Raw genomic sequence first — 10,577 nt, forward strand, 5'->3', positions numbered from 1 at the left:
TCCAACTCCTAATATTCTATGGTTTTACATTTTCTACAATACTGTTGCTTATGAATGCAAACAATTCAGGGAATTTTCCTTCTGAATGAAAACTGAACTTCTGATAGTCAGACCCACTCACATTTTTGGTCCTATCTGGCCAGTGATGCAACAGGCACAGTCTCACAGAGTGACCTATCTCTGCTGGAAAGATGCCCATGCCCCCTCCTCCTCATGGCCCTTTAACTGGAGATGATTAAGAAGCCATGATTTTGAGAGAACTGTTTGATGTGTGAATTGTTTTGACTGGCTATCCACAGGATGATAGCCATGTATCCTTAGTGGTTGCTCCTTGGAGAGAACATATTTAAAGCAGGACCTTGCAGCTGTGCTCTGGAATGCAAACAAGTAAAAAGAGAAGAGAAATACTGCCAGCCTGAACGGTGCCCTGCTGTCTCCTCTGAAAGGGTAGAGGTGCAATACATAAAGAAAGATTGATTCAATAAGTCTGCTGGCTGCTGGGCTAGGCCGTAAGCAGTTGCTTCTCTAGATGTAGAAAATATGTTTATTCATGGAGATCTCCACTTAGAACATACTTGTTATCTTGAAAACTGCCAAGCTGGGAAGCACTGCCCTTCCTGTTTTTTCTACATGCATTTACAACATAGTGAGGTCCTAAACTTTCTTTGAAATGCCACTAAAAAGTTTCTCTGTGTTGAATATGTGTTCTGAGGCTTTGAAGACTCAAAATCACCGCTCCTTTGGATAAGGAACTTGCTAACACTGGTACTCTTTGAAACCTGAGCCTTCAAATTGTTGACTCATACAGCAGTTGGCTTAAAAGAAATGGCAGTTCTGTAAACTGTGGGTTTTAGTAACAAAAATATCCCCTCCCTCCCTGCAGGGATCAGGAAGAAGGTTTCTCACTTCACTTCCTCACCAACATTCATGTTCACTAGAATGCTCCATGTTTAATTCACTTCATACCTGCTGTTTTTGCAGACTCCTGATGTTGCTAACATTTTTTCCAGCCTTTCTAAAGGGTAGAAAACGATGGCTTTCTTTAGGGCATGGCACATGATAATCAGAACTGAGCTATTATCTGAAAGCATAGTCAGAAAATTGAATTTGCAAAGGTTGTATCTTGTGGATGGAGTTACAACAGCATTATTTTGATTCCAGACTCTCAGTATCAAATAACATCTTGAAAAACCATGAGCTGGGTGAAGGATCTTTTAGAAGATATATGCCATGCCTGTCATTCTTAAGATACATTGTTCTAAAAATATCTCAGGTCTAGATGATTTTAACCTAAACATATGGGTAAATGCACATTCATACAAAAAAGAATAATGATAAATCTTATTTGAATTTTCCTTTGATAATAAATATTATAAATTATAAAACAGTCATTAGCAATTAGCAATTTATTAAAATTTAATGTTCTTGAGTAGATGGTAAGATACTAGATGTGAGTTATGATAACCATGTCTAGACTAAGAAGCATAATCTTCTTTACTCCTTCCCTGACAGGTGTGTTTGACGCTCATATCAGATTTTGTAACACCACTTTGGCTGTTTTTAAGCTTCCCCTTTGCTTCCAATTTGAAACTGGCAAAGGCTGGGCATGAACAAATATTCCAGCACTGCTATGAATTGTTGTGCCAGTGGTTCTTGAACAATAGAGTTCCCTGCTGAAGAGCTAACACAGTTGTTTGGTGTCTCTCAAGTCCCGTTTAACTTGTCTTTTGGGAGTGGTCTTTGTGGTCAGCCACCTCCCTGCTCATGTCCAAGCCCTGCTTTGGAGGGAGCAGACTGGAGGAGCCTGAGCAGAGCACTGAGCCAGCAGCTAATCAGCACAGTCAATCACGCCAGCAGCCTCAGACTGACGCCTGGCCCTCTTGCATTTGGCAGATAGGCACAGCCTTTGACTCATCTTGTAACAATGTCCAAGGGCTTATGTGGTTTGCTTTTGAAGCTCTGATATTTAAAATCAGTTTAACAACACAAAATCTGTACCCTTCTATTCAGACTGACCTCTTCATGAGAACTGGAACTGTGTTTGAAGAATACAGTTCTTCTGTAGGCTGGAGTTTGGTGAGAGGTCACTTCTGGAGTCCTGTGTGCACCCTGGGGCTCCGGAGCACAAGAAAGGCATGAACCTACCTACAAGAGGTAGGTCCAGCAAAGGACCATAAAGGTGTTTAAAGAACTAGAACATCTGATGAACAAGGCAAGGCTGACAGAGCTGTGGCTCTTCAGCCTGGACAAGGAGAGACTCAAGAGGGATTTTATGAGTGTGGATAAAAATCTTCCCAGTGAAGCTCAGTGAAAGACAAGAGGCAACAGGCAGGAACTAAAATGCATGAATTTCCATTTAACTACAAGAAAATAATGCTTTTAACCTGAAGGTGGTTGAACAGTATAACAAGTTACTGAGAGATGTTGTGGAGTACCTCCACCTTTGGAGGTACTCAAAGCCTATCTGAACAGGGCCCTGGACAGCCTGTGACCTTACCTAGAGCAAGGGGTTGGACAGGACAATTTCCCGAGATGGCTTCTAGTCTCAGGTGTTGCTTACAAAACACATTGTCAAGAAAGTAAATCTACAATATTTTTAACCTACTGGACAGACAAAGATATTTGCTGTCTTATATAAAAACATGTTAGATGCTTAAGTGGAAAAACACCCAATTCAGTTGTGCTTATGAAAATTACATCTGTACAAAATACAAACACTGCATGTATTTTATTCTTTAAAATCAGTGTTAGCCATAAATTCTGATGGGCTTTCTCTCTCTCTCTCTCTCTCTCTCTCTCTCTCTCTCTGTCCTTGTGACAGGATTGCTCACTGTGACCACCATTTTCAACCTCAGTGTAGAAGAGGCTACATGTTCCCTGCTGTGACACGTTTTGCCAACCACCCTATGGGTCTTCCTTGCCCCAGCTCGAGCTCTGCTTTCATGTCCAGCTGCAAAAAGTCCTGTGCAAAAGTGACAGGGGCAACTTTTGCAGAGGACAGCCCCTATATGTTGAAACAGCACCAAGTTTTACTGCTGTTACCCTTAGCCAAATTTTCTCCAGTGAAATATCCAAAAGATTTTGAAGGCTTTAACATGTGAGCACAAGTTTCAATAAATTAATAGCTGAGGGACTGAAGCTGATTTGAGGTTGCCCCTCAGGTCACAACTGAAGATCATAAACTGGAGAACTGCTGTGGTTGTCATGTACAGAGGAGTGATTGACACAAAAGAACAGGAGCTGCCAGGTCCAGAGAGATGGTCACAACGAAAATCATGAATGATATTCAGGAAAAAATACAAGCTATAGGAACTAGGAAGATTAGTCCTGATACTTAAAACCATGTGGTCTTGTGCAGGAAAAGGGCAGGGATAAAAAATATTTTAAATAAAAATCATGTGCTTTTCCTGTTTTTTCCCTAAGTGTGGTGGAGTATTTTCATAAATCTATGACTAGTTTTTTAGTTCTGTGTCTCAAGCCGACTCTGCAATTACCTAAACCTTTTAGTATTTTTAGTAAGATTACTATATGGACCTTTTCAGCCAAGTCACACACATGACCTCTTATTTTTTGCTTATATTTATTATTCATGAAGGTTTAGTAAATATTGTTGAGGAGGCAAACATGGAGTTAGTAGTTCCTTCAATAATGGAAAAGACCATATAATTGATATGACAGGTCAAACCTTACCCAGAACTAGAACAGAAAATAAAAATTTATTTAACAAAAAATTCCTATTTTTAGCTATCTAAAGATAGCCAAGTCTATCTTTAGACTTGGCTTCTGTAAAAACATCATGAAAGATGGGAGGGTTTTTATGTAATTAAGTGGTGAAAAGAATAATGAGGCTCTTACTAAAGGGAAGTGACATAGCATGCTTTATGCATAGTATGTATTTTCCTTAATTATGAACTAGAAATACAACTTTGATATTAGTTATGTTGAATTTTAGATTGATCTTTTTTTTTTTTTTGTAAGGTCATTTTTATAAATGATAGAATTCTTATAGTTAATAATATATTCCAATTTTCATCTTTTTTCTCTTTTTACTTACTTCAATTCCAAATATTCTTTTGAAGTATTTTAAATCTGTGAAGCTCTATAAGTAACTTTTTCTCATATTCATATTGAAGTAACTCAGTTGTGCTGAATCTTGAAAAGTTTTATCAAGTATTGTAATAAATGCAAGTCTTGTCAGATGCACACAAATATTTTCCATAACACTAAGAATTGTTATGGTATGTAATAAATAACTTTGTAAGATTTAGTTGCTGTGTAGCAGAGATTTATTAATTCCAGGCTCCTTGGGTTCCTGCTTTTCATTCTTTTGGTAGTTAATACTATTTCTAGCAAACCTATTTCCACTTAAATGGAATATCTACGAGGGAAGTTTCCAGTTCAGAGTCTTTATAGGTACCTATCTGATTGCTTCCTGTATAAAAAAAACTATGCTTGAGGGCTGTAAAATTTGAATATCAAATTCATTCTATCTGTATTGTAGTAAAATATGGTCCTTATTTTTGGTCTCATCCACAACTCTTGTATTTACCATTAGGACATCCTGTATTCCCTTGCTAAAATTCTTAGTGGGGAACTGATTGAACAACATAGGAATTCAGAAAACAGAAGAAATGTGGCAATATGTAAAGTCTTAAAATGCTGGCTGTGCTGTTATAGTCTTTCTCAGCTGGTCTCTGGAGACTATAGATTTTGGGACAATCCATCCTCTCAGCTGTATATGGTTCTCCCTCCATCTCTCTTTAAAACACAAACCATAAAGGAGAGTGATGGGACAACTGAAGACCTCTGTCTCCCTCACTCCCACATGATTAAATTAAATTAAATTCAGTTTGAAAGGACAGCCTTCTCAGCTTGGCTGTCAAGGGAAAGCATTTCCTATAATGAATTCAAGACCTGGATATTTTTGTGATGTGCAGAAATGCCTCACAGCAGGAAAAGGTTTTGCCTGATTATTTGTGTTTTTTCCTTGTTGACAAAAACACACTGATGTTTTGTTCATGGCCATGTTCTGAGCCTAGTAATTAATGCCTCTTTGCTCATAGTGCAGCAATGCTGAGATGCTCCAACCTTCTACATGGCTCCATACAAGTCCATAATAAAAAGCTTAAGACCTTTTTTCCTCCTGGGAAATTACATGAAGTGAATAGGCCCAAAAGTTGGGAGGGCACAAGGCAGAGTAGGCAATAGCTATGACAATGGGTTCAAGTTTGAGCTCATTTTTGTGGGTAATGTGGTGACAAATTTTGACACATGTCCAAAGGAAACACCCCTTCAGCCCCAGGTGCACGTGCTGCTAACAGGAGCTAAAGGACATGTCACTGTGGCAATTTGTGGCTAGTGCAGGCACTGTAGGTTTACCATATATCATGGTTCTATCTTAATTTTGGGCCTGTAGACACACAGAATAGACTGCAAAATAAATTGGGTGGATTATGCATGCCAGCTGTCTAATACTTGCCAATATTTTGTCATCTTTGGTGCGGAGACAATTTCAGGAGGAAAGCAAGGCAGGCTGAGGAGAGTGATGGCTTGATTTTAATCACAGCTGTTTTCTCTCCACTTCCAGGTGTGTTTGGCAGGTTAAATCTAAGGTGTTGACCTGGCAGTGGTGCTGCAGCTCTGTAATTTGCTACGCACAGAGCAGTAGGGCTGTGCCAGAAGCTGTGATGGAGGCAAGGCAGATTCAGAAGGGCTGGACCAGTAACAGCAGGGGCAGAAAATTTAACCAGCAGGATGCAGTAATCTCGATCCTCAGTGAATTTAGGCTCTAGAAAACAGAACACCTTAATTTACAAAGGAAAAAGAAGCTATTAAGTATATCAGAGGTGTTAATTGAATCAGACCTTACATTGCTACACCCTGGGAGTAAGTCTCATTTGCCAGCAAGGGATGAGTACCTGAACTTGCATAGGGGTCCCTTCCTTTTGCAATTACTTGATTTAGAGTGAGAGCTTAGGTAATGCACTGATTTGGTTTTAAAAGGTGTTTCTAGCATTTAAAGCAAACAGAAAATTTCTTGGAACTTACAAAATCCTTAAAATGAAAACATTTGTTTTGTACAGATTAATAGAAAGAAAATGGTTAGAGATTCTTCCTTAACTAAAATGATCAGAATACAGAAGCTTTTTTTCTAACATATTCTTCTGTGGTAAGCTTAATGTTTTCTGTAATATATTTTTGAATAAGGACTTCCATATATTTGAGAAGGTTAGGGATTGGTTGGGTTGCAAAAGGTTCTTTGCAAGGCATAATGTGGGACCAGCTCTTCTTATTTCAGGTCAAACCTTAGTTTAAAATAAAGTTTTGTTTGTTTGCCCATATTTGTGGAAATGGAAATGAATGTGTAGTCTGTAAGAGAGAAATTATGTGGCTTGGCTTACCTTACCTTTGGCAAATGCTTTCTTAGTATCTATTATCCTGAAAAGTGTTTCAGAATCATGCTAATCAAATCATGTTAACCCCTCATCATGTAGGTCTGCTGCATTTTCTGATCCATAATGTAACTGGATTAATAAAGATGGAATTTTTTAAAGTACATCTCTCAAAAACAATTACTACCAGACTATACCTTCTCTTACTTACATATTGGTCAGTTCTTGTAACTTCTACTTGATGATAAAGCTCACTTTTCCTGGAAGCCTCCAAGTTCCTGTGGATGACACAAGCTGCAGGTAAGGATATTCTGGTCACAGTCACTTCTTTCCCCCAGCCAATTCAGCCAGGTTTCATGATAGAGAGTGCATGAAGTGACAGCAGGTCCAGGTGCAGATCTGCATAATAGTATCAGGGCTCACATGCTTATATTTTGCTTCTGATGATAGTATCAACAGGAGAGGAACTGTAGGATTCTGGTTTTGGAAGTCAAGAGGAGAAGTGACTGAGTAAGGACTGTGGTTACTTGATTGAAGACCTGCACCAGTTCTCAACTCAGTGTAGCAACTGACTGTGCTGTCCTTATTTCTCATTCACTAAAATGTCCTAGAACTGTGGAGTATGCTGAATTTGAAGGAACTCTTAAGGATCATGGAGTCCTGGCCCTACAGAGAACATCCCAAGAGTCACACCCTGTTCCTGAGAGCATTGTCCAAACACTTCTTGAACTCTGTCAGGCTTGGTGCTGTAACCACTTCCCTGGGGAACCTGTTCCAGTGCCCAAACCACCCTTGGGTGAAGAACCTTTTCCTGATATCCAACCTAAACCTCTCCCAGCTCAGCTTCAGGACATTCCCCTGGCTTCTGTCACCACTCACATAGATAAGAGATCAGTGCCTGCCCCTCCTCTTCCCCTCCCAAGGAAGGTGTAACTGCAGTGAGGTCTCCCCCAGGCTGAACAGAGCAGGTGACCTCAGCTGCTCCTCATATGGCTTCCCATATGGCCCTTCTCCATCTTTGTTGCCCTCCTTTGGACTCTTTCTAGATGTTAAAATATCTTTTTTACATTGTGGCACCCAGAATTGCCCCCAGCACTCGAGGTGAGGCTGCCCCAGAGCAGAGCAGAGCAGGACAATCCCCTCCCTTGCCCAGCTGGTGATGCTGTCCCTGATGCTCCCAGGACACACTTGGCCCTCCTGGCTGCCAGGGCACTGCTGCCTCATGTTCAACTTGAACCCCAGAACCCCAGGGCCCTTTCCATGGCACTGCTCTCCAGCCTCTCATTCCCCAGTCTGTCTGTACAGCCAGGGCTGCCAGGGCTGCCCCATCCAGGTGCAGAATTTGGCACTTTTCCCTGTTGAACTTTATATGGTTGGTAACGGCCAATTCCTCTAATTTTTGGCATCTCTCTGCAGGGCCCCTTTGCCCTCCAATTATGTGTCACTGTCAAACTTACTTAGAATTCCTTTGAGTCCTGTGTCCAATTTATAACATATTGGTATATATTTAAATTTTTGAATGGCTCCTTTTCAAAGGGAAAATATTCAATAACCTCAAGAATAAGAATGCCAGAACAATTTCTTTTATCTTCTACTGAATTCTTTGCTGGAGGGGCAAACTTTTCTAAGGCAAGGTCTGGTTGTCAACCCATATGCTGCTTAGGAGCAAATCTCTCCACATAAAAAATTTGTTCTGCATTAACTGCTTTACCTCAGAAGAGTTCTTGTTTCTTTAGCAACTGTAGCATTACAAATGAAACCTGGAGCAAACACCTAAGCCCTGGAGGAGTGCTGGAATTTCAGGTACATTGTTATTCTCTGTGATTTCAGTGCAGTAATTTCAGGCAGCTTCCAGCTCAGCATGACAAATTGTGAAATTGTTTGTCTGAGGTAATGAACCTAGATTTGAAAAGGGTTAGGCTTGCAAACCAAAGCTTGAGACCTTATATTTTTGAAAATTTGTTTCTTCTCAGCATAGCTCTTTCTTCAGGACAAATAATAGTGTGAAATGATTCTTACCTCTGATTTGGAGCCTAATGGGGGAAACAGGAAATCATTCAGGGTCAAACGACAGCAGGATGGTTGTGCAACCTCCTCTGTGACCTGCTAGGGGTCGGCAAACCCGACTGCACTGAGTGAAAATGGGACTGGCCCCTGGGATTCCTGCAAGCCAGTGCAGCCTGGCTGCTCTGTGGGAGCAAACACTAAAAACCGACTCATTTTGTTCCATTTACAAGATAGTGCCCTTTCCTGCCAAAGTCCAAGTTCTCAAAAAAAACATTTGTTTACCACAGGCAATTTTGTAAAAGCAAGTGTACAAACAGAATAAAACCTGTGACTGGGAGAGTGTTATATAGCTATTTCTGTTATCACTGGTGTTGAACCTCATTCCCCCCCCCCCCCCCCCGCTTTCTTTTCCCAAGCATTACTCCTTCTCACCTTAATTGTTTTATGTTAATTAACTGAATTAATTAGTAGGGAAAGATTTGAGCCAGCTGGATTTTACTCTAACTGGATTACCTCACAGGAAGGTGCAATCCATCAAACAGGCTAAAGTAAACACTTTGCTGGGTCATAGACTTTGCACAGCCCAGCCCTTCTGAAGTCCTGTATGAGATCACTGAAATCTCTAAGTAGATTTACATGCTTGCCATTGTAATGCGGGGAGACGTTCTGGTAACCTTTGCATCCAGCAACCAGCTGCTCTTGCCACAGCCAGCCATGCTGCCAGGAGCAGGAGGTGGTACAGACTTGTGCTCTTTAGTCATTTAGAGCATTCCCTACCTAAAGGCAAGGCACATTTTGATTAGAAATGGGATATACCTACTTTGGTTTTTTTTGACAGCTGTTTCATTGTTTTGAAATACTTTAAGGGATGAAGTTATTTTCTATTCTTCCATCAACACAAGCCAAATGTCAAAGGTGTGAATGATGAAACACCCACAAAACTAACCACACTGGCAAGTGGAAATCTGTCCATGTTGTACTAGCAACAGGTATTGTCATCGTGGGTGCCAGTGCTGTCATACCTGCCTGTTCAAGTATCTCTGTTTTCCCCTGAGAGCCCTCTGATGGGAACCCTTTTAAAGCACCATCCTATTTTAGCTGGTTGCTGGTTTGGGATTCCCACTCCAGTGGGGAAAACACTGTTCTGGCCCTCCAGCTACACCAACCACTGTGGCTGAATTCATGTGAATCATTAGCCCAATTTACTAAACTGCCCTCAAATAATTCCTACCAGCTGCACACTGCTCAGCATCACACCTCATTGTCTATGGAACTGCTGTCTGCTGCAGCATAGAGAGGGTCCAAAAGCCTCTGCACCACATGGGATTCTTGCAGCTGCAGTGGGGATTTGCTCCTTTATTTCTGGTTGGAGATTGAATGTGCTGAACCCAACTGGGAGCATCCAATGGCAGCTCTCATCTTCCTGCCTCTGGGACTGTCAAGGCAGCAGCTTCTTTGTGTGGCAGAAATACAAATTATGTGTTTCTATTTCAGCCATCCAGAATATTTGGATATAGTACACTGAGATTTACTAAGAAAAGATACTTCTGAAATATTAAAATTATGTTAAGAATTAATACCTCCCCCCCACATTTAAATGCAGAGAACAACATTTTGGGGTAATCTGGTGCAATGAGAAGAGAGGTAGAAGATCTGCTTATAGCCTGCTGGAGAAACTTAATGGAATAAGATCACTCTGAAATGTACAGTTCCAACAAAATGGTTTATAAACAGAACAGAGTACACAGTCTCTTTAACATAAAAGCATATATAGAAGAACAAATAATTTATTTCCCTGGTTTCTTAGTTTTAATGGAAAAAAATGCAACTTTTTCATTGTGCTTTGGAACAGTTTTTTAAAAAGTATATTATGTTGAAACCAAACAGCCTGGAAAATGCTTTGGAATTTAATTAAGAATTTTTTGACTTTTATCCAGCTTAAAATAAAGTCATACTACAAAATGTTAAATGCTTTTCTTAACTAGAATTTACATACTTTTTATGGCTGTTGTTGTATTGTCCATGCCCTACTTAAGTTGCAGAAACAGGATGTGAGGACCATTGCAAAGTTTATATTAACAGGCACAAGGAGAGTTTATTCTTCCATATATTCAAATTTTCTAGTCCTTTTATTATTTTTTCCAGCTGCTGAGAGGTTTTCTGCTGATTTCCTGTTGG

At 40.3% G+C, this 10,577-nt stretch overlaps 1 long non-coding RNA gene across 1 annotated transcript in view; it reads right to left on the reverse strand.

The window, feature by feature from the left end:
* LOC131572867 (uncharacterized) overlaps positions 1-8,571 on the reverse strand; it is a 30,332-nt gene extending 21,761 nt beyond the window's left edge. The window contains exons 1-2 of the long non-coding RNA XR_009276064.1: positions 8,412-8,571; positions 6,604-6,686 (exon numbers count right to left, since the gene is read on the reverse strand). This is a non-coding gene — a long non-coding RNA (uncharacterized LOC131572867). The remainder of the gene's footprint in view (positions 1-6,603; positions 6,687-8,411) is intronic.
* Between the last annotated feature and the right edge of the window lie 2,006 nt (positions 8,572-10,577).

The sequence above is a fragment of the Poecile atricapillus genome, chromosome Z, assembly GCF_030490865.1.
Source record: "Poecile atricapillus isolate bPoeAtr1 chromosome Z, bPoeAtr1.hap1, whole genome shotgun sequence".
Taxonomy (NCBI): domain Eukaryota; kingdom Metazoa; phylum Chordata; class Aves; order Passeriformes; family Paridae; genus Poecile; species Poecile atricapillus.